Source organism: Mirounga leonina, unplaced genomic scaffold (genome assembly GCF_011800145.1).
Source record: "Mirounga leonina isolate KUSES-001 unplaced genomic scaffold, KU_Mleo_1.0 Mir_169, whole genome shotgun sequence".
In the NCBI taxonomy this organism is placed as follows: Eukaryota; Metazoa; Chordata; class Mammalia; order Carnivora; family Phocidae; genus Mirounga; species Mirounga leonina.
In genome coordinates, this window is record NW_023270431.1 from 5,359,397 (window position 1) to 5,384,697 (window position 25,301).

Sequence of the window (25,301 nt, forward strand, 5' to 3'; positions counted from 1 at the left end):
ATTCAGGACACAAGGAAAGGGAACACGTGGAGTCGCCAGGACTTTATAAGACTATATTCCTCTTTCAGCAATGTGCCGGAAGAACCAGAACGCAGAAGAAACTGATGACAATGTACACTGCAACACAATCAGTAATAGGATTATCACCAAATTTTAGAGAGGATGTGAAGGCAGGCCTGGGAGATCCACACACACACACACACACGCACACACGCACGCACACACAGTCACGTTCTGAGTTAGAATTGAAAAAGAAAATAATAGTCAAAAAGTTGATGATATCATCCAATGAAACACCTAAAAAGAAACTGGAGTGAATGTAATGAGTGATTTAAAATGTTATTGTCTCTTCTTTTTATAATGGCATTATTTCTTAGATACACAGAGCAATTACCATCCTGCTCAACAAAATGGTCTCCTATTAGAAATCTTGTGCTTTAATCCATAATTTAAGGCATTATCCAAAGGTAGCAACAAAACCATTGAATTTCATTGTAAAAGTCCTCACACTAAAACTTCAGGATAAAGTAAACATAGGGAAATTGAGCATTATATAACACCGAAGGAGGAAGGGAATTATGCACTCAAGCACAAGATAAAAAGGGAAAAAAAAAATACACTTGGTACATCACAGCTGTCTTCCATTACATATAATTATCCATTCTCAGCCTAAGCTGGAGAACAAAAGCTTAGAAAGAACAATGAGTATGTAGATGTCAAAAGGTAATACTTCTCTTCAACTATGTAGCTTTTTATATTTTCTTTTTTTTTTTTAAAGAAGTACAGGCAGAAACAGAACAACCTGTTTCTGTGTGGCAAACTTTGTTTTATTTTGCAAGCTTGCATAAAATGATGTTAAAAGTGTTGAGCAAGAATGAATTTTGGCTATCAAACAGTAAATTATAAAGTTATTTCTGTTTAAAATAAACACATCTATTTTATTTACAATGAACACATTATTTAAAATTTTAAAGCTGATAATCAACTAAAAATAAGCATCATAGTTTTTTTAAAAAAAAAACTTTTCTGTTGCAAGAAATGATTCAATGAAATTGATATTTAACTCTCCTATTTAAATGATATTATCTTTTTAATCAAAGCTACGGTCTCGGTATTTTTAGAATTAAAAGTTTTGAATCCATCTGCCTCTTTAATTGTTCAAATCCAGTAATTAAACTTGCATGTAATATTTTGGGGGTTGAATCTTTTCCATCTAAATCAACATTTTTTGTATGTGATAAAGCTTTCAAAAATTTATATTCTGCTTTACACCCACAATTAATAAGCTTTAAGCAAGAAAGTTAGTGTTTCGTGTCTGCTATATGTAAACAATATAATGAGGAGTTACTTCAATATACAGGTCACCAACACTTGGTCACCCTTTCAACGATTAAGTTGCTTTCTATAGCTGTTTAAAATAAGATGATACCATGGCAACAGAAAACAAAAAGAACTTTGTGTAGAATACGGGTCATGAATTTAAAAGCAAAGAACAACTTTACTTTTTAATGGGTATTTTCGTCACTCATTGTATTCACGGCTCTTATTTTTCATCTGCACTGACTTCGTGTACCACCTTTGCCTCGGCTGGGTTTGTTCACTTGATTGGTCTTAGGGGGCCTGGTCAACTCCATCTATTTGCCTGCAAGTGACAGGATACCGCAATGAAAATAGGCTGGCGGTAAGTCTGGAGGATGTAAGGTGTCTGAGGCTCGGTGATGCCTTCAAGGTCCCAGACTCTCATTTTTAGTTCTACATGTGTGTTGGCCATGTTTCTCCCTTGTGATCGAGTGAGGACTCCTACAAGTGTCAGAAGGAGAAAAATGGTTAGGAATACAAATCTCTTTCCCTTGTATTGCCTTTACAGGAAAGAAATGATTCTCATACAACAATGTCCTCAAAGGGACAGAAATGAATCGGAATAAAAGGCTTTTCTCTCGTACTGCCTTACACAGAGGAAATGTTTCCCAGGAGCACTCTGGTGCAAACTGACTCTTGCAAACCTCTGAAGTCATGGCGGAGCCCATCATCGAAGGCAAGGGGTAAAAAAAGATGGCCAGTATCAGGACTCAGCCTCCCGGGCTGGGCACATGGCTTCTGGGGTAACATCAAGATTCTGTGAGCAAGAGAAAAACAGCAGATGGAAGAGAATGAAAAGAGTCACAGGCAAGAGTGTCGCCAATCTTGGGACCCAGACCTCCACCTACTAACTACATGACAGTGAGGAAGTCTCCTTTCTAGACCTGTTTCCACATCTCTAAAATAGGAATTAAAATAGCAGCACATGCTTCCCGAGATTATGTTAAAGATTAAGTGACATAATATGTGTAAAGCACTAGGTATAATTCCTGAAATACAGAAAGCACTCAGTAAATGCCATTTGTTGTTAGCTGTTATGGTACTTTCAAAAATATGAGATTGTGCATTGCCTATTTTAAGGAAAGCTGCATTTCCTTGTTTTCTTCTAAGAGTAACCTTCTGAAGGGGGTTGGGGGGAAGTCATGTAAAGATACCGGTGTCCATGTGAGTGTGAGCATTTGAAGTAGGAGGGAAGGACTCCCATATGAAAGTCAGTGATATAAAACCTATGTGGGTCAGTTTCATTTTTATTATGTAATTTAAAATATATTGAGCTTTAGCTTTTCATCTTTTCTTATAATTTATTAAATTCCTTTTAAGAAAAAAAAAACACAATTTTCCATCTCCTTAGCTTTACCTTCACATGGCACCACTTGATTTCACTAAAGTATGATTTATCTTTTTCACTCACAGCACTATTTTGACAAAGCTATACAATTTTCACTATGCATCTGATTTTTTGAAAGTTGCTACTTTTGCATTTTTTTCCTTCTTTGCATCAGTGGGCCCTATTTTTTCTCATTTCATTTTTACACTGTGTGAAAGAAAAGGAAGTGAAATTTGGGAATCGACTATTCTTTCATAAAGCTAAGTATTAGAAAAAGACATTCTTTGTGGTACATGCTTTTATAGCAAAAAGGAATTTGTAAAGCAAAGTTTGGGATTTAAAAAAAGTGTGTAAAAACCTGAGTCTGAAACAGACCCACTTAAGAATTTCAACAGCCACCTACCTGAATGTGGAATAAATCCATCTGTCACCATAATATGCTTCTAATGTTCAGTTGTATTAACAAGAGACAAAGAATGACAGAAACCCATCCCCCTTTGCTTTGAATTCATGACCCATCAATTTTGGGCAAAAGAGCTTTTCTTTGTCACTGGCTATGTTATCAATAATATAAGACTTATGATTGAGGCTAGGTCTCCCTGGGCCATATTTTATTACAGCTATTTTATAAGATGTGAGTATAAGTTGCCTGACATTTCACTGTTTTCTGAGACTTGTGACTACATACACTTCAGCCCAAGGAATTTTATGACTTTTAACAAGATACTCTCTTCTAGGATTCCTTCTTGTGACCAACCTCCTCCATTTCTCCTCACCCCTTTCCCTACCAAACTTGACTGATGTGACGGTAAAGAGAACTACTCCGGGCGGAACACAGACAATTTTCCCAGAACTGCCTGTGTGCTTTGATAAGGAAGTAACTCCAAACTGTGCTGAGTTTGGGGGAAGGCACAATGTCTGGTTTGATAAATCTGGTCTGGACTTTCCAACTCTACTCTTGTTTCAACTTCCTCTACTGCAATCTGAATCTATTCTGGAATCCTAGAGGACTACAAAAAGACAAAAGAAATTTCTTTTTATTGTTATAAGGTTTATGACTTTCCATTTGATATTTGAAAGTTCAGAAGGATTATTCCCTTTTCCTAACAGTCAGCAACTGCCTTGGAGATGCCGACATTATATTAAACAAGTAGACTGAAGGACCAATTCTGATTAGATATCCAAAATTAAATACAACATTGGGGGTCACAGTGGGGGTTTGCGTGGGATTTAAAAGCAGGCTAGTTTCCAGGTTGTAACACTCTCGGTATCAGTAAGTTCCCTAGATGAATCCAAGTATTTGTCCATCCAAAAGTCTTATTTAATTCAATAGCCCAAGTGTAAGAGTTTCAGAAATTCCCATGATATTAGTAAATCCATAAATACTGTTTTTCACTTCAGAAACTCCTAAGTAAAGAAATATTTAAAATGTGAAGTATTGAGGGAGGTTTCGAGAGACCACATCACTATAAAGTTTACAAATTCTAATTTGGACTTCATTTGAAAGTTAGGAAAGAGAACATTGAAAATCCTTACATTTCCCAACTCAGGAGAAACAAATCTTTCTCTTGTTGAAGAGCAGAAAAAAGCACGGATTTGATAAGACTGACTTGATAATGTTCTTTCCTTTCTTTTCTTTTATGGAATACATATTAAGAATATTAATATCCTATCATATTGACTTAAAATTCTTCCCCTGCCCCCGCCCCCGCAAAACAGGCTAAGGGGAAATACCGGGAACTCTCCTCTATATATTAAAGGTCTATGTTTAGTCCCTAAATCAGTCAGCCTCTGTTTCCTCTCCTTCCCCCCCTCCTTTAGCTCTCCAAAGGAACTCAGGTAGCTCTGTCAGTCGAAAGGGGATTTATTGTGCCGCTGCACTTAGATCTCCCTCTGGAGATATCCAATTTTGCCCTATCTCTTCCTTCGAAAGGAAAATAGATGAGCTGGCTAAACTGTCAGATCTTACTTCTGGATTCTCCACAGATTTCTGTCCATGAATTGAAACCCTAGCTGAAACAACATCAAAGACATGAATTCCAATTTTTTCCCAGAGTGATAGTCTGCCCAAGTGTTTTATGACTTGTCATATGCTTGGGACTAAGGAGATTTCTTCTTACACATGAGTAAATTTAAAAAATAGGATATCAATTTGGAAAATACTTCAAAATAGACATTTTTAATATTTGAGTCATGTAAAAGGTCCAGTATAAAATTAAACTAAAGGAATATTTCTTCAAAAATCTAAATTTACTATCATGTATATTCCTGAGAGGATTGGGGGATTTTTTTATAAATGCTTTCCAGGAAAGAAATGAAAAGTTGAAGGGTTAATACCCTTATTTTGTGTTCATTTGTATGTTTTCAGGTCACTTCTATGGGTCATACCTTATGCTGCATATTTTATATTTCAATGATCTCATCAACACTGTGACTAATATAGATATTTTTATTTCAATTTTACAGATGAGGAAACTAAGACTTTGGAAATCAAATAACCAATCTAAGATACAAGAGCTTGCACTCAAACCAAATTTGTCTGTCTCTGTAACCCAAATTTCTATTATAACCTTATTACCCTGTGGAAATGTAGAGGGAATATTCTTTAAGATATATGACCTCCATTGCTAACTTTAAAGTACCAATAGTCAGGGCACCTGGGTGGCTCAGTTGGTTAAGCGACTGCCTTCGGCTCAGGTCATGATCCTGGAGTCCCTGGATCGAGTCCCACATCGGGCTCCCTGCTCGGCAGGGAGTCTGCTTCTCCCTCTGACCCTCCTCCCTCTCATGCTCTCTGTCTCTCATTCTCTCTCTCTCAAATAAATAAATAAAATCTTTTAAAAAATAAATAAATAAAATAAAGTACCAATAGTCAGTGTAAGCTCAGTTTTCAAAGAAATATTATGAAGGAAATGTGAGTTAAAATATTACATTAGATGAGGTACTAAAATATATTTAATCACTCAACTTGAAGCATTTTTAAGAAAAATTACTTATATCTCCTATAATTAGTAATTACGTAGCACACAGTAGGCATGAAATAAATGTTTAGTGGGCCATTGCTTATTAAAATACACTTGTTTCTTCACAATTGTATATCCATAAAATTCTGTGATGTGAAAGATGGTTAGGTGGTTAATTTTCTCTCAAACTTATAAGACTTTAATACTTTTCTAAAGCCATCATAAAACTACCTTTAAAATATTTTGTCAAAATACCTTATTTCATAATGTGCATTATAATATATATAATGCATATGTAGTAAGGAAATTAGCATTTGGCTTTCAAATATTTGTGTTACACACATAGTAACATATGTATTTTAATGATATACAACACATAGAATATGAAGCATTAACAATGAATGCGAGAGAAGCCAAGAGTATGGGGGCAGAGGAATCTTTGAAAAACCATATATTCTCAAGTATTCAGTATTTCTTGGTTTGTTTGGTTTTTTTTTGCTTTATTACTATTTATGTGATAAAGCTCAAAGAACATTTGATTAGAAAAAAATGAAGTATAGAATTTCATAGTATAAGAAATCATACTAATTTTAGTATTAGCATCAACCATTTTAAGTGATTCTACCATATGATAGACAAAAAAAATAGATAAATTCTAAAATTACAGTGTTGTCTCAAATTATTGTTACTTTCATAACATGAACTACTGTTACTTCAACAAGTTACCTCAAACTAAATATTTCTATTCTACTGAAATTTACCTTAGATCCAAAGAAATAATTCTATACCATATGTTTTACTTCAAAATGAATAAATTATTGACTAATAACAGATTAGGATGTCAATCTATATTTTAAAAAATAGGAATTTTTAATAGAACTGCACTGAAATGCTAGAACAAAGTATTATTAGCCTCCAGAAAAGTCATGGTAAGATGAAAAAATGGCAAAACTTGGAAATTTAAAGTTACATTTTAAAGTTTTAAAAAGAGAGTAAAACTTGAGTCTTCAACTGGCCAGCAAATGATCTTAGCAGCAATTTCAGAGTTATTATGAAATGATTCATTTAAATAATAAATGGATTAGGGAAGACTAGAAAAGGAAGGGCAATCACAGGGAATCAGTGTGGGTTCACTAAAAAAAAAAGTCATACAACCTTCCAGTTTTTCTGGACTGCCTGATTGGGAAAATATGATAGAAATTAAATGACATGGGGTGCCTGGGTGGCTCAGTTGTTAAGCTTCTGCTTTTGGCTCAGGTCATGATTCCAGGGTCCTGGGATCGAGCCCCGCATTGGGCTCCCTGCTCAGCGGGGAACCTGCTTCTCCCTCTCCCGCTCCCCCTGCTTGTGTTCCCTCTCTGTGTCTCTCTCTGTCAAATAAATAAAATCTTAAAAAAAAAAAGTTAAATGACATGATATTTTTATGAAAAATACTAGGACAGAAAATGAGTAAGCTTGAAAAGCAAAAGTAAACCAAACACAATTAAAATAAAGAAATAAATCATAAGGGCACTAGGGTTGTGAAGTCACATAAATGATATATAATGGTAAATTGAAAAAAAGCTTTAATCTAATAGCTAAAGGGACTTAGTTTCACTGATTACTAACATTATAATAAAGCTAGGATAGAAAAAAAATCAAAAATACATGCACTCAGAATAGCTTATGGAAATATTTGCAAAGCGGCCGCCAGCCCAAAAGAGACTATAGAGAGGGGTATGTTACCAATTGAAAAATTACCAGAATTCAAGCCAAGTATTCTGGCAGTCTCCAAACATCAGAACATTCAGACAATTTGGTTTTAGGAAGACAAAACGTTACAGAGAGAATCATGAAAATCTGTCCCACATGGAGATTAAAAGAGGAATCAAAGTGAAAAACATCAAGCCCTTACCTGTCAAAGTTAGGAACTAACTGAGTGGGAGAAAGAGGAGCTATTAATAAATGCTTCACATATATAATCTTTGCAATTTAAACTCTACTTTTCTTTAGTGACAGATTTTATTACCTGAAATCAATCACCATTTACCAAAAGAACAATACAGTACATACTAAATATAGGCCAAAGCACAGTTACTGAAGACTACCAATTAAGAATTCGGTATTGGCATACAAGACTGATTCATGTGTAAGCACAGCACAGACTGAAAAGCACAAAGTCCCAGGAATGAAAAGGAAAGGTTAGTCAAAACTGAGTAATCGATAAAAGATAATAATGAATTCCAAGGATGAAAGCTGTCATTTCTTGAGTACAAAATTCACTGTTTTCATCTTTTGAAAAGTTTCAACAAATAAGTTAGATAGTAATCTAAGTAAAGTGTTCAATAATAAAAATAAATTTCATATCATTCAAAATAACTCTATGTAGTGTAACCATACATAAAATCATCCAAGGAATCAAATACAGATTTACTTATAGAAATAAAAGTTAGGGACGCCTGGGTGGCTCAGTGGGTTAAGCGTCTGCCTTCGGATCAGGTCATGATCCTGGAGTCCCAGGATCGAGTCCCATATCAGGCTCCTTGCTCAGCAGGGAGCCTGCTTCTCCCTCTGCCTTCCACTCCCTCTGCTTGTGCTCTCTGTCTCTCTCTGACAAATAAATAAATAAATAAAATATTTAACAAAAAAGAAATAAAAGCTAAAGAACCTGTATCAGTTTAGCCATAATTATATCTTATTCTTCTTAGGATCAAGTTACCTGCTTATATTATAGAGCTTGCTGCACTTATTCACGTTGTTATGCAATCTGTTGATAAATTCAGATAAATATATGTCAATAGGCATAGTAGTGATAGTAAGGAAACTAGCACTTGGGTTTCAAATACTGGTGTTATACATAATGTTCTCCAACTTATATAATCAATAATTGTTAGAAATAATAAGGTCATTTGATCCAATATGGGAAAAATTCAAACCAAGTGTTAAGACTACATGTAAATTTCACAATTCAAATGAATAGAAAGTCAAGATACTCTGAAATGAGCCAATCACTAATACAAATATCCAATTAGCTCCATTCCAGGTCAATATGGGCACCATGGTGAAGAACCTAATAGAGTGTAGTCTTAAGGTATATTTATTTGTGAAAGCTCTGCTGTGTTACATTTAAAATACCTTTGGTCAAACCAAACACAGTAATAAATACAGGAAGACTCTGAACCAAAAGAGTATCTTTAAAATCCCATCATTTTGGGGCACCTGGGTGGCTCAGTCAGTTGTGACCGACTCCTGGTTTTGGCTCAGGTCATGATCTCAGGGTCCTGGGATCGAGCCCTAATGGGCTCCACACTCAGTGTAGAGTCTGCTCGAGGATTCTGTCTCCTTCTCCCTCTGCCTCTCCCCTCCAAAGCTCATGTGCACTCTCTCTCACTCTCTCTAAAATAAATAATCTTTTTTAAAAAGTAAAATAAAATCACATCATTTTTTGTTCTCTATTTGAACTACTGAGAAACTTTATTCATAGTATATATAATATTCATTTGGGATTCACTTCCTGTGACTGCACCATACTTCATAGAGACCACTGAATTCTGCAACATGGTGCCAATGCCATTCCTTGCACCTCCAATCTGATGTAAGCTCTATCAAGGCAAGGATTTTCATCCACTGGGTTCACTGCTGGATCCAAGAGCCTACGACAGTGTCTAGCACACAGTAATAAGTACAACTTACCAAGAATGAATGCAAAAGATCAACACAAAAGCAAATAATGTACTAACATTTTATAATACTACCTTGATAATTTGGAGTATACTTATATCCTACACATTTCAAAGTATAATAAACATAAAAGAATAGAGGAAAGAAATTCTTATGGAGAACTTTAAGACCTCTAAGAATACATCTACTGGGGAAAAAAAGCATACATCTGCTGAGATCAAGAAACATTGATGTAAAAATAAAATTTCCACATGAAAGAATGATAAAGATGACAGAGTAACAACATAAAGTCAATGAGAACTACAGTATTCATTAGAAGAATTCACCAATCCGAAGTACTAAAAAGCATGAAAACATCACTAAATGAATCTAAATAAAAGAAAAATATATAAATAACACATTGGTTTACACTAAATTTAAATAAGAAAAAATGCAAAATTCAATTTTAAGCCCAATGAGGGCTTAAAAATAATTCTGGTATATTATAGAAAAATAGTTGAGATCTAACTTTTACAATAGTTTTAAGGTAAAATGAACATTCTTGCCACTTTTAACTATATTCTTAATTTCAATATCCCTGAGGCCATTCCTAAATGATATCTATAAACATAGTTAAAAATTGTCCTTGAACACAAAATAAAGCCACCTCCTTTTCATTCATATAAGGGACTAAAAGTAATGCATTCACAGAGGAACCTCTATGAGGTGCTATGTTAAAAACAAAACACAAGGTGAAAACAGGGCATATAAAACAGTAAAACTTGTATAAAATTATCTGAATCTTGGGGCGCCTGGGTGGCTCAGATGGTTAAGCATCTGCCTTCGGCTCAGGTCATGATCCCAGGGTCCTGGGATCGAGTCCCCCATTGGGCTCCCTGCTCCGCGGGAAGCCTGCTTCTCCCTCTGCCTCTCTCTCTCTCTCTCTCTCTGTCTCTCATGAATAAATAAATAAATAAAATCTTAAAAAAAATTATCTGAATCCACTGGTTTGGTTTGGTTTTAGAGAGATAGGAAGTGTGAGTGGGTTGGGGGGGGAGGTGGGAGAGAGAGGGGGAGACAGAGAGAGAATCTTAAGCAGGCTCCATGCCCAGCACAGAGCCTGATTCAGGGTTCAATCTCATAGCTCTGAGATCAAGACTTGAGCAGAAATCAAAAGTCAGACGCTTAATTGATTGAACCATCCAGGGGCCCCTTATCTGAATACTTTTTGAATTTTCTACCAGATTGGAAAAAAACGTACATCTATTCAAAACTAAAAATGCATCTCAATGAGGATCTCCCAATTGGAACACAGCCTCTAGGTGTACAGCCTTCTCGCTTCAACAGACTCTTGAATCGCATACCTACTGAAGGACGTTTCCTATGCATAGCCTCACACTCCTTATAAACTTTCAGTGAAGATTTCTTTTGACTTAGGGCCATTGCTCTTAATGAGAAATGTTATTATTACTTTAGGAAAGTTCTTGTTTAAAACACCAAGAAGCAAAGAGTACTTTAACACTGACAAATCCAGGCCTACTCATAATCCTAATAATTTACTCCCAAATCCACCCTCCAACTCCAGGTTCAAACCCATGCCTCAGCAAAACTCCAATGTCTAAATGCCATGTGTGTTAGAAGACACTAATAACCTGTGAAATGTATAATTTTAGACTACAGTATAGTGGACACCTGTATTTTAAACTACTTTGGAAATAACCAGCCAAAATAAGATGGGCCAATTATTTTCTCAATGATACAATAGTAACAGTATCACATATTTAAGCAAAATAGAATACGCGGAACCAAATTTTATCTATCATCAATCAATCTATCAGCCATCTATGATTTGCCTGTCATCTATCTATCAACTCACATATTTCTTTACTTTGAAAAGCCCTAAAGAATGCAACAGAAAATGCATATGGTGTTCTGTAGACCAAAAGTTGAATATTACCTTTTACAATCCAGGTAAAAAATACCTGTTTTCCTTCATAGCATGCAGATGACAGAAAGATAAAAACATTGCAATTACAAAACAAAAATCTTAAAGCTCACAGATGGCCATTTTGGGGTGGAGGCTTTCCTTTATACATGGAGGAAAACGAGTCATTGTGTTTGCATCGTAAGATGGTTGCTCCTATTTAAAATTGTTCATTGTCTTACCCCTGCAGTTGTTTATTCTTCCCTAATTCACTGCGCTCTAATATGGTTCTGCCAAAAGCATTTTAAACTAAACCAAATAGCATGTGTAACAAATTTCCTCTGTTACGTTAAGTTGGACTTAATAAAAATTATTAAAGGATATAACTAAGGAATTAGAGGCAGGAGAGAAGACTGATGAGAAAAATTTTCATTTTCCCCAACAAAATAGCCCACAATTTCAAATGGCATATACTTGATTGGCATTGGCACACGTGGGAAAGGGAGTGTGTGTGTGTCTATGTATATCATGCCTACGAGCTGGATGGGTAAAACGGCATCGTCTATTTTTATAAATTTCACAGATCTTTCTACCCATGGTCTGACCTATAACAGAAGGTTAGGCAAATATAAGCAAAACTCAAGTAGCATTTTTTTTACCTTATAAAAATTCATGAACATCATTACCACATGCTTTCATTCATTTAAAAAAAAAACTAAATACCATCTGTGCACAATAGTCTAATTAGGGGATTAGAATCACAGACGCTTTGCTGGCTCACATGTTTAAGCACATGCCCCCTTGACCATTTCAGAAAAGAAAATAAAAGTGTACAATAGAAATGTAGTCAGGAGCATCCCTTTAGATTCAGCTTTGGCTACTAGAGTTAACTAACCCCATGGAATTTAGCTGTCTAGCACTCCCACTGGAAATTGACTTTTTTTCCCCCTTGATGTGCATGCCTGCCCCAGCATAAGCCTTAGAATAAACTTGGCATCACATGAATCAGGTTTTAATAAGTTCAAACAACATTTTACAGAAGACTGGTAGTTACAGTCTGCAACATCCTACAGGGACCAATTTTTCTGGATTTGGTACCCACAATAGAAAAATCAAATGATAATACTAAATTGTTCTGAAAGAAAATAAATGACCTATAATCATTACTCAAGAGTGATGTATAATGTATACATGACCCTATAAAAGATGTGTAATAGAACTTGTAATACCTATTCAAGCTTCACATTAATTTTAGGGTTTATGAATTATAGAAGCTCAATTGGTAAAATGAGTTCATATAGAAAAGTCAAGGGACATCATCTTTCTTTTAATTAGGGCTGCTCTTCTTCCTTACCCTAAATTCTAGTAAAATTATCACACCAGAAGCATTTTAAACTATAAAAATCATACAATCTGATTTGATATATATCCTAGGAGTCCCACCAGCTAGGATCAGTAGATTGAATCCCACAGTTATTTAAGATGTCAACAATTAAATACATTCTGCAAACAGACAAAAAAAAAAAAAAGAGCAGTGAAATTTTGTTGTATTTCTTAACCATAAAGAAATGTAGCTTTGTAGATTACAAAGGTTTTCACCCTAGAAAATGTGGATGATGTGGAAGTACAAAGCCGTCATCACTTATGGAAATGGGCACCTTTAGGTCCTCTCTGCATTGCACAGGGTAAAAATAAATTAATAAATAAGACACAGTAAAAATAGTAAGAATAATAACAGACTCAGCTATTGATGGAAAGGAGTAAATCAGTTAAAACCTCAATTGTTGCAACCATAAATTTTTTTTTTACATTCATAATAAAACGCATTATCAACAAAAATGCAAATTAAATGGTGCTACCATGGGGCCACTGCTCTTTCGACCATCATGGCACTTTGAGACCCCAATTTTTTATCTGTTTTTTTTCTATTCCAATCACAGTGCTCCATAAAAGGAGTGACCAGTCTGCTAACAACCAGCTCTTTATGTCCCGTTTTCATAAGACAGATCCATGTCCAGCTGGAAATAAGTTCAGGCATTTTCAGCCCAAGCCAGCTATATAAGTAGGTCTTTTCAAGTAAAATTAGGTCTACACAGATTCTCCACATTCTGATCCAAAGAGAAAAAGCCCCAATTTAAATATAGCTTATAAAATCCCGAATTACATGCTATTCTTTCAGTGGTCAGACTCAGCTAGTTATTGACTAGTACATTCTCTTTGGATTCTGGAGGCCATTTCTTAGGAATATTGGCTGCTGGAACATTTTCATATTGTCAACAGATGCTGTGATGATGCTTATTCAGCTCAGGAGTGGTTGCCAGTGGAGGCTCATTGCTTCAGGCTGAAGCAAATTAATCCCAGCAGAGATGAGTTTTATTTGTTTCTCTAATAGTGGGAAGAAATATTGATGAGAGCATTCTGAGCTCTACTAAGGACAAGAGACTGCTGAAGATCTCACCAACTGAATTCAGCATCTCCAACTTGGTGGAAAGGAGTGGTAGGGAGGGTCGCTGGGTCTGCAGGACCCGTAGGGCATTCACCTCAGACTCCTCTTTTCACCTCACACATACAGCTCTTTGTTCTCCCTCTGCTTACAGGGCGAAGGGTTAGTCTCCTGTATGGTTGCATTTATAACTGGCACTACACATTCTTGAAGATAATAAAAATGCCACTAAAAATTGTAAACAGCAACAACTAAAAGCATTTTTCTTTCATTGTCTAATGTTGAAAAGTCCGAGTATTTTTAGGCACTCATCATCATATGCAAGTATTCTGCTTTTCAGAATTTAACTTTGATGAGATAATTTTCTAACTGGAGACACTATTTTCTATATTCTTCTCTTATTCCCTATTGAGAACCCTTCCTCCCCAGGAATAAAAACTAGCAGATTTTACAAACAACTGCATCTGAGTTCATGGCCTAGGAGAGCAAACACTCATAGTTGAGGAATAGGCAAGGATAAAAAGAGAAATACTTTCCAGTCTTTTAATTAGAAATTCCTTTGACATTAGCTTACAGGCATCCAATAAGAGTAAAGTTACTAATTTTTTAATAAGAATTACTAATTTACCATACTTTTAATGGACATGGTATTAGATTAAATGGAAATAAAATAAACACACAGAGGTTATGGATTTTAACCCTTCAATTATTGTTAGATGGATAGTAAATAAGTAACACATGAAATTTTATGTTAGATTTGATGTGTATGTGCATTTCAGCCTTGTTCTCCATCTTTTCAAAAGGTAACGGTATAGGGACGCCTGACTGGCTCAGTTGGAGGAATATGTGACTCTTGATCTTGGGGTCATAAATTCGAGCCCCACGCTGGGTATAGAGATCACTTAAACGAAGATTAAACAACAACAACAACAAAAACCTTAAAAAAATAAATAAATAAAAGATAATGAAAATGTGAATTTTAGACATTTCTTAACCTTGATTTTAGAGTTTCTAAGCACTTAATATGATAGTTTAACTTTAGGGCAGTTTTTTTTTTTAATTTAAAAAGGTTATAGAAACAACTACCTCTGGAGAAAGGGTGTACTGCAATAGTATTATATTAGTCCAATCTAGTGTAAGTCCTAAGTTTTAGTTTAATTTCTTGACTTTTTATAAAGGTAAAAAAAGGTGGGGGGAGGTATTGATATGTGAGAAAGGTTTCCGCCAAACTAAAAGGTAATAAATACTTTTTGGCTAAAACAATGAAAGTTGATTCACATATTCATCTGCTTTACAAACAAAGACCATACGAACATCCTGCATGTTCAAAACACCATTGTGTCCTGCCTTCCCTTATGTTTTTCTGCTCTCATCTGCTACATCTTACCCTTTTTTACTTCAAAATACAACAAGCTGTTTTGAGCTGACATTTCAAGCATACGGCCATCGTGGCGAAATATCTTCCAAATGTTTCTTCTCCTCTGCATCTTTCTTTCACCTCAGGGACTACACACACTCTACTTTTCCATGTTTCCCAACATCTACCACTGAATTATCAATCCATGTCCTCAGGTCCTCTCCATCTTTTTGCCCCTCCCCCAGTCTCCCTTTTATTACTTCATCTATTTCATCCATTTATTTCTCTTTGTCAAACACTTGGAGGACATACTTCTCAGTCTCTCTACGTCCAGAGGGAACCTCTCTGTTTTCCCACACTTTTCTCCCACATGCTCTTTTCCATAGTAAATGCACTGAAATAAGCCATTGGGTTCATTCTTTTTTTTTTTTTTTTAAGATTTTATTTATTTATTAATCACACACACACACACACACACAGAAACTACCAGCAGAGCAGGAAGGGGGACTCAATCCCAGGACCCTGGGATCATGACCTGAGCCAAAGGCAGACGCTTAACTGACTGAGCAACTCTGGCATCCCCATTGGGTTCATTCTAACAAACTTTTTTTTTTCTGGGACATTTGTGTTGAAGTTTTTAATTTTCTACCTTCTGTTGGTTGGAAAAAAAAAAAAAAAGTACCTAGGGAGCATGATGGAATTTAGCATATCAACAAAATGTAACATTTTGCCATGACTTCTAGGTGCGCTCTTAGAGTGACAATCACTGCTATGATTACCCCTGGTTATCTTCAAGCATAAGATATTTAAATGATTACAATTTTCAGTCCTATTCTACTGCATTATTAATGATTTGTTATTATGTGGTACCTCTAACTATAGTATGTGCTTTTTTGGGTTCACTCAATCCAGCCACCATTTAAAACTCTCTCTCCTCCACCTAATGCCTGAAGCTTCTTAGATTCACAGCTTCTAGTTTTGGAAAAGACTTCAGAGTACAACCTTTTGATTTTATGAATGTGGGGCTTGAAGCCCAAAGAGCAAAAGGGTTGGCCCAACATTTCACAGCAAAGCTAGGACAGGGAAATTACACGGCCTGTTAATGCCAGAGCACCTGACTGCACTGGGTAGTCCAGCACTGAAGGTGGAAGGAGTAAGAAGAATGGAGATAAAAAGGAAGGCAAGGGGTGGGGGGAGCCCGGGGGGCACAGTCGGTTAAGCCCCCGACTCCTGGTCTTGGCTCAAGTGGTGAGATCCACCCTGTAAAGGGGCTCTGCGTTCAGGGTGGAGTCTGCTTGAGACTCTCTCTCCTTCTGCCCTCTCTCTCACTGCGTTCTCTCTCTCTCTAAAATAAATAAATCTTTAAAAAAAGAAAAGAAAAGGAAGGCAAGGGTTAGACCATGAAGGACTTTTCCTCTATACGGCTGTGACTCTACAGAGGTGACTACTCAATACACATTTCATTAATTAACATTTAGATGCCAAGTAAAGGAGCTTAAATCTTATTATATATTCAATGGGGAGTCACTATAGGATTATAACACAGGAAATAGTGACCCCAGACGGTACTGTAGATATCAGTAATTACCAGCAATGCAGTGAAAGAATGATTTCTGTAAAAACAGACACTATACTTTTAGAAAAATAAGGATCATATAATCTTGCCCATTTCACAAATTTTACAGATTAATAAAATGAACTAAAATACATGTGCAAGGCCATGCGACTACTGATAGCAAGAGTGTGTGTATGTGTATATGTGTTTTTCTATTTCAATTAATTCAATATTCATTTGACAAATAATATTACTGGGATTTAAACAAGCTGATATTTTTGTGAAATTTCTTTCAACATTTGATATGCAGTATTTTCCTCTTAGTTTTGTTAAAAAAAAACTTCAAATAATTATGTCAAATATTTAATCAGTAATGCCTTTCCTACTATGAGGAGTTAACCCTTACTAATATAGAAATTTAGCATATAAATCTTTCAGAGGGGAAAGAGAATAATATAAAATAAGCTGATTATAAGAAATATACTTATTTCTTAAGAGTCTTTAACCAAATTTCATAAATAGTTAACAAATTCAGTTTTCCTTCATAAAAAATTATATAATGACACATGCATATTGTATCTGTTGCCCGAGTAGAGAAAGAGGATGCCATTCAAAAAGCATTCATTTAATAAATTATTAATCCTGCATAAACCCATATATATGAATCTCAAAAAGACAATATGGAATATAAGAAAGCACACACAAAATAATACATATCGTGATTCTATTTACATAAAGGTAAAAACCATCAAAACCAATATAACTAATATACGATATTAGAAGTCAAGATAGTGGTACTATGGGGAGAAGGCACAGGTAAAGATTGAGAGGAGCTTCAGGAAGATTCTGCGTTGCTGGTAAAATCCTATATATTGATCTGCATAGGGGTTACACGGCTATGCTTAATTTGTTATAACTTATCTAGCTATATACTTATAATTTATAAAATATTCTGTATTCATATTTAAATTAAATTTGCATTCTACAGAACATTCATTATTAATTTGGTAAGCATTTTTGACCATTTTATTAGATCCATGTAGAGTTCCTAGCATTGAAGAAGAAAATATGGATGCAAAACAATTAAAATCAGATCTCATAGAGTAAGGGAAAGAAAAAAGACCATAAAATACATCGTGTGGCATGATGGCAAAAAGTTAGGTTAAGAATCATGTGAATTTTAGAGTCAAAGGGGCCTCAGCTCAAAAATTTGCTCCGGCACTTCTTACTTTGGGACTTACCTTTTAAGGTGGGCTTTTGAGCAGACTCAATGAAATTCATTACTGGACTTCAATCAACCTTATTTTTCCTGTCCTCATAGTGTTTCATAAAGTTGCATGCAAACACACAAAAGTGATTCATTTAAGCTGTAAGGTTAGAGAACAGTTACAAAATTTAAGACTTCCCAGGAATGACAACTGAGCAGGCACTTGAAGCAGGAGCTGCACTTGACAAAGAGGATTTCAGGGAAAAGCAAATTTCAAAAAAAAAAAAAAAAAAAAAAAGAAGCACACACATAGATTCGAAGCTATTCGAATCCAGCAAGACTTAGTAGTTCAGTGCACACGTGTGCGTACAGGAGACGAGTGGAGAGAGACAAAAGGAGAAGCTGATATGTTTAAACCAGGCTGTGTTTAAACTAGGTTGTGTTTAAACTAGGTTGTGAAGGGCCTTGTAAGCTAATGCAGGCGTGTTTTGCTTGGTTTGCTTTTATCCTGTAATTATGTGGTCTAACATAAATACCAGGCTCACCTGGTCCCTTGAGATCTGAATAAGATTGCCCAAACCTCCCTTCCGAATCCTTGGCCGTTCAAACACCTCCTCAAGCTTTAGGCCAAATCCCTGACTGCTGTTTTTCAACCGTGATTTGTTTCACATTGCATTACCAAATATGAGACTGAGACTCTTCGCAGTTTTCACATGACCCCACTCTCAACAACAAAAAAATCCTTTCCAGAAAGCATTTGTGACTTTAGTCCTCTTGTCTTGAGTGGGAAGATAATGAGAAGATTGTATTGCACAAATGCATATGACTTCAAGCTCAACAATAGGTTATTACATTTCTCAAAGTGTTGCCTCACAACAAAGGGAATTTGGGACTGAGAAATTCTTTCCTGTTCATCTTTTTTTGAATGTAGTTTTGACCAATGAAATGTTTTTTAACAAAATAAACCATCAAAAAACTGCTTCTCTGGACAATATATATTTAATTCATCAAAATGTCCCACTCTCTGAGATTAAAATAAAAATAATTTTCATGTTAGCAATTTATTACTGGTAAGTCCACTGATTTACCAATTTGGAATTTTTATAGGTATGTGGGTTTTTAACATCTCGTCTGATCATGGTAAGAAAATGTAAACTCTGGTTTGTACTACAACAAAGCAGCAATTTCCAGCCTTTTGTGGTAACAGATGTGAAGTATCTAATGATAATATTCTTAAAACAAGTCTTATTTCAAATACCCCCTTTCTTGCTCAAAAACAACACCCCATTTTTAGAATGTCAGTCTAGTTAAAATTACGTAACCATTTTGACCCTAAAATGAACACTGTCAGCAAACAAACAAGATTATAGAAGTCCTTTCTCCACCTTGAAACAGTGGTTCTTTACATTTCATAAAGCCCTCTGGGTTACTTTCTTGTCTTGACTTCAAAGAGATATATAAAGCTTAGATCAATGTTGCAGCGCATACAGCATGATGAGAAACGAGCCTGGCTCGGTGTCAGGTCATGGTGAACCAACCTCCAAAAATGCTAAAAGCCGTACAAGTTTTATAAAAATTCCTTTTAGTGGTGCCATAAAATAGCTAGCTATTATATTAAGATTGGTTGAAACCTGTAAGTTATTAAAAAAAAAAATAACTGCTCACCCATTGGTTTGATGTTTCTCATGTGTTACACTAGGTATCAACAGAATGTAAACAATGGGTCCTTAAAAAGTACAACACTGCTCTCCTTTTTTATGACAAGATGATGCATTCTATACAAAGATACCTTCTCTCAAAGTCGATGTTGGAGCCCGTATCTACAGATAACAGAAAGATTTCTGAGACAGAGATCTGACTTTATTCGATGCCGCAATTTCAAGAGGTAAGCTAAAGAAGCTCTTAGAACTGATCAGAAACAAGTCCACTATGTAAATAAAATGCATTAATATTTCTAGCACGAAGTAAAATAGTGTTTTTGCTTTCCTTGTTCTATATTTACATTAAGCTTTTTTTTCCAAAACATGCCAGTTTGTGTTTATTTCATAAATTTCAAAAAGAATTAAAGATGAGCCAGGAGAGCACATTTTTTCACATATGCTGGAGCAGCATATTAGGGGAACGCTACAGGCTACAGCACTTTTTCTTTCCAAATCGAGTTAAATTTCCAAGTTTACCATACATAGAACCCTAAAATTAAACAAAATCCACCAACTTGACTTTTTTAGAGCGCCATGACGAGGAAGGAAGCATGCATGTGCATGAGGGTACGTACACATAAACATGATTCTAATTAGGGTGGACACCATCTTCTAGTGATTGATGTACACATGATGTTTCTTCCTAGTTAGGCAGAAATGTTAGAAGTCAGCAATTTGGTAGAAATGGAGACTGCCATGTTTATTGCCAGCTGGGCAGCTTGACAATATGGGGTTTTGAATCCTGCTCGGGAACTGTGTGTTCATAATAGCACAAGTCTCATTTGGATTGAAGGAACATAGAAAATAACTCCGAGGAAAAAGACCAGTGGGGAATGTCAGTCAGTAAAAAAGGGTATATTTAGAAATGACACAATTTAAAAATTAACAATTACAATACAGGATCTACAGAAACAAGATGGGAAGAAATAAGATTTTTAAGTACAACATTCGAAGCTAATGCTACCAGCGCATTATTCATTTGTTCTTGCTCTTCCTTCTGTCTGATTGACTCCCCGAGTACTGTCAAATTTTACTCAAATGTCACCCTCTCAGTATGCCCTCCTGTGCTATTCTAAAGGAAACCCTCTCTAACCCCATTGCTCTCCCTATATCCCATTCACTCCTTTATTTTTTTCCACAGCACCGACACCATCTTAACCTACCATTTATTTTACTTACTCTCTTAAGGGTCATCTCTTCCCACTAGAATATAAAATCTGTAAGGTCAGGAATGTTTTCAGTTTTGTTCACTACTGTATTTCTAGGACTCAGAACACTTCTGAACAGACCAGGGGTTTCATAACCATTTCTAAATAAACAAAGAATTCCCATTAGTGAAATTAGTATAGTGGGGAAAAGCGGCAGGATATTTTGCTGTCCACTAAGATATATTCTAAACTTATTTTTTCAGTCTCATTTTTAGTTATCAGGATATTTTATCTGTTGATAACATTTACATTAAGTATGTTTGTTTTTTCCTGTGCAATCTAAATAAGTGGTTTGTTTTAATATTTTTTCTCATTCCTTTTTATATGGAATGATATTCCCCACTCTGACAAAGAAAGCCTTTTAACGCAAGAATATTAGAAGAAATCAAGGTGGGAACCAGTTGAGACAATTATAAAAAATGAGTCAAAGATATGTGATTATAGTTGCAGCTTCAGTAATGGCTGAGCATCTTAAATTAAACTAACCCACCCACAGATAACTATTATATACTTTGAGCAAAAAAATAAGGAACAGCTCTTTGAAGGCACTGGAGAGTGACTAAAAACAGGCATAAAATGGAGAGGATTTGACCTTGAGACAAGGAAACTACACTGGGGATTAATGCAGATTAGTACACTCTTCCATGAAGGTGCTCCCCAGGCAGAAACAATGTGTTAGAACTCAATCACAGAACTCAAGCAGAAAGCCACAGTTTTATTGGCCTGAGATGTAAGAGAATGATGCTCACAACTGCCAGAATGGCTAGAAATTGAAGGAGAAAAATGTCCAGAAATGAGAGTCACATATGAAGGAGCTCCAAATCTGCATATAACCTCCCGTCACATCCTTGAATGACCCATGAATAGCACATGTGCAGGGGAGACCCCATAGATCCCAATGGGAAGCATCAGCTACAAGGCCAAAAGGGCTGAGACTAATATGGGAAAGGTGGAGTTGAAGTCATGCCACGTTAGAAGAGCCACATCTTATGAATAAAACCATGTCCTATGCAGAAGGGATTCATCTTGGACCAAGTGCAAACCAACCAAACAAACAAAAATTCATGCTAAAGGAAAGTAAAACCAAACCACCACAATGTTTAAGGTGTCAGAATATAGTTTAACTGTCTGCTGGAAGGAAAATTAACACTCTTCAGGAAAAGGTCACAAAACACAGAATAGAATCTCTCCAATGTCTAATTTGAAATGTCTGGCACACAACCAAAATTTCTAACAAGTAACTAATACACAGGAATATGCTGATGAAGGGGAAAAAATTCTCTAGAAACAGACCTCAACAGGGCACCTGGGTGGATCCATTGGTTAAGCATCTGCCTTTGGCTCAGGTCGTGATCTCACTGTCCTGTGATCAAGCCCCGCTTCAGACTCTCTGCTCAATGGGTAGTCTGCTTCTCCCTCTCCCTCTCCCTCTGTGCTCTCTCTCTCTGTCTCTCAAATAAATAAATAAAATCTTTAAAAAAAAAAAAGAAACAGACCTCAACATATCTCTACAGTGGACTTAGAAGACAAGAGCTTGAAAACAGCTAGCTTAAGTAAGTACAGTGACTTATGGAAAAGATGGTCAGAATAATCGAGCAGATGGAGAAATTCATCTGACAAATTGAAAATGTAAAAGAGAATCAAAACTACTTTGTAGAACTGAAAAGAAATAAATGCCTGAAATGACATTCATTGCATTAGCTTAACAGCAGATTGGAGATGGTAAAAGGAAAGGTTGGTGAACCTCAAAAACGGTCTCCAGAAATTATCCATCTGAGGAACACAAGGAGAAAGTTTCGAAGTAAAATGAACAGAGCCTCATGGGCAGATGAGACATACAGAATGGCCCAATATACCCGTAAATAAAAATCGCAAAAGGAGAGGTCAGTGAAAACGGACAGAAAAGTATTCTGTGGGGGCACCTGGGTGGCTCAGTCGTTAAGTGTCTGCCTTCGGCTCAGGTCATGATCCCAGGGTCCTGCTCGGTGGGAAGCCTGTTTCTCCCTCTCCCACTCCCCCTGCTTATGTTCCCTCTCTCGCTGTCTCTCTCTCTCTGTCAAATAAATACATAAATAAATAAATAAATAAATAAATAAATAAATAAATAAATAATAAAATCTTAAAAAGTATTCTATGAAATAATGGCAAAATTTTCCTAAAGTAAAAAACAAACAAACAAAAAACCCCTGTAAACTAAAAAGTTGCAAGGATCTTTATGAACATCAGCATGATAAATCAAAAGAAAACCATACCTAAACACATCATAGTCAAACTTCTGAAAAGCAAAATTAAAGAGAAAGCCTTGAAAGAAACCAGTGGAAAAGATGGACATAAATTATATCTAATTTCTCCTCAGAATCAATAAGAACCAGGAGATATAGATTGTTAAAGTGCTAAAAGGTAAAAACAAAACAACAACATTTTAAAATATTCCACAGAACCCTATATCCAGTGAATATATCCTTCAAAAATGAGGTGAAATAAGGCCATATTCAGATAAAGGCTGTGAGAATGTACTGCCAAGAGAACTGCACCACAGAAATACTAAATGAACTTCTTTGGGCCAAAGAGAAATTACACCAGATGGAAACGCTAAACTACAAAGGAATGAAAAGCACTAGAAAGGGTAGACATGTGGATAACTGAAGGCAATTTCTTTTTGCATAATTTCATTTAAAAACTATTTTTTAAAGCAAAAATTCTAAAATACTGTGGGGTTTATAACAAATCAATATGAATTATGACACAGCACTACACAAAGGATAGTGAAGGTAAATAGAATTATGCTGGTGAGAAGTTTTCACATTTTACTTGCAGTAGTACAACACTGATGCTAAGTAGACTATTATCATTTAAGTATGCACATATTTATACCTACAACAATAATTTAAAAATAATATTAATAGTATAGCTAAAAAGGATATAGTTAAAAAGCCAATAGAGAAATTAAAATGGAATACTAATATATATTTGATATATATGTTTAAATATATGCATATACATTTAACCCAGAAGGTGGGAAAGAAAGCACAGAAGAACACAGTAACACGGGGAAAAGAGAAACTGAATGACAAGGTAATAACCCAAACCCAACCATATCAATACTTACATTAACTGTAAACTAAATTCTCCATTTAATAGGCATAGATATTATTAGATTATTATATTGGTAAATTTTTATATTAAAATTAAAAAGCAAGACTACCTAGCCTTGAGAGATGTACTGCAAATATGAATATACATACAGGTTACAAGTACATGGATGCAAAATGATACACCATGCAAAGAATAAATATTTTAATAAAGCTAGTGTGTCTGTATTAACACCAGACACTGTAGAATTCAGGACAAAGAACCAAGGAATAGTGGGATATTTCACAATAATAGTGTCAATAATAATCTTAATTTGTATGTGCTTAATAAGAGAAATTAAGAATACATTTTAAAAGTTAACAACTAAATAGAGAACAGATTAACCTACAATGATACTTGAAGATTTTAACATCCTCTCTTAGAAACTGTTAGAAAAACTCCATAATGTTCAGATGTCCCTTTTGCACAAATGATCTATAGATTCAATACAGTCCTAATACAGTCCTAATAACATCAAAACTGGCTTATTCTTTGGTAGATATTAACAAAGTTTATTCTAAATTTTTTGAAAATTTTAAAGAGCAGAGAAAAGCCAGAATAATTTATAAAAGAAAAAGATGGAGGAATAATTTCATGATTTTCAGATCTTTATTATATAGTAATCAAAAAAGTTTATATATTTGTTTTTGGCATAACCAAGGACAAAAAGATCAGTGGAACAGAAGAGAAAGGCTGGAAACAAACCCACACATACACAACCAATTCATTTCAATGAAAGCACCAAGGCAATTAAGTTGGGAAAGGAAAGTCTCTTGAAGAAATCATGCTGGAAGTCCTGGATAAACACAGGAAACATATGAAAAATAAATTTTGCCTCCTTCTTTACACTACACACAAAGATCAATTTGACATACATCAGTGATTGAAATGTAACAACTAAAATGATAAACTATCTGAAAGAACACACAAGCAACATATTCATGACCTTGGAGTAGGCAGATTTTTTAGGACAAAAACAACGCTAAAAATATTTTTTTTAATGGATAAATTGGATTTCATCAAAATTAAAGCCTTTCACTCATCTGAAGATACTATTAATGAAATGCAAAGGGAAGCCACTGACTGAGAGAAAATATTTTGTCTCTATATTTACATGCTTCCATTTATATGAAGAGAGAGATAGGTGATAGATGATAGATAGATAGATAGAGACAGATAGATGATAGATATTTGCCAAAGGATTATATCTAAAATAGGCATTGTTGTTGTTGTTTAAGATTTTACTTTTTAAGTAATTTCCACACACAACACAGGGCTCAAACTCATAATCCCAAGATCAAGAGTCACATGCTCTACCAACTGAGCCAGCCGGGTGCTCCTAACATAGGTTTTAAAACCTTCTAAAATCAATAATAGGAAGACAAATAGGCCCCCTAAGTAGGCAAAAGACTTGGACAGAAAATTTACAAAAGAAGATATACAAATGGCTTATAAGCACATGAAAAGGTCAACGTCATGAGCCATTA

At 35.3% G+C, this 25,301-nt stretch overlaps 1 protein-coding gene across 1 annotated transcript in view; it reads right to left on the bottom strand.

Moving 5' to 3' along the window:
* ROBO1 (roundabout guidance receptor 1) overlaps nucleotides 1-25,301 on the bottom strand; it is a 405,403-nt gene that overhangs the window by 253,125 nt on the left and 126,977 nt on the right. The gene's annotated exons all lie outside the window — the stretch shown is intronic.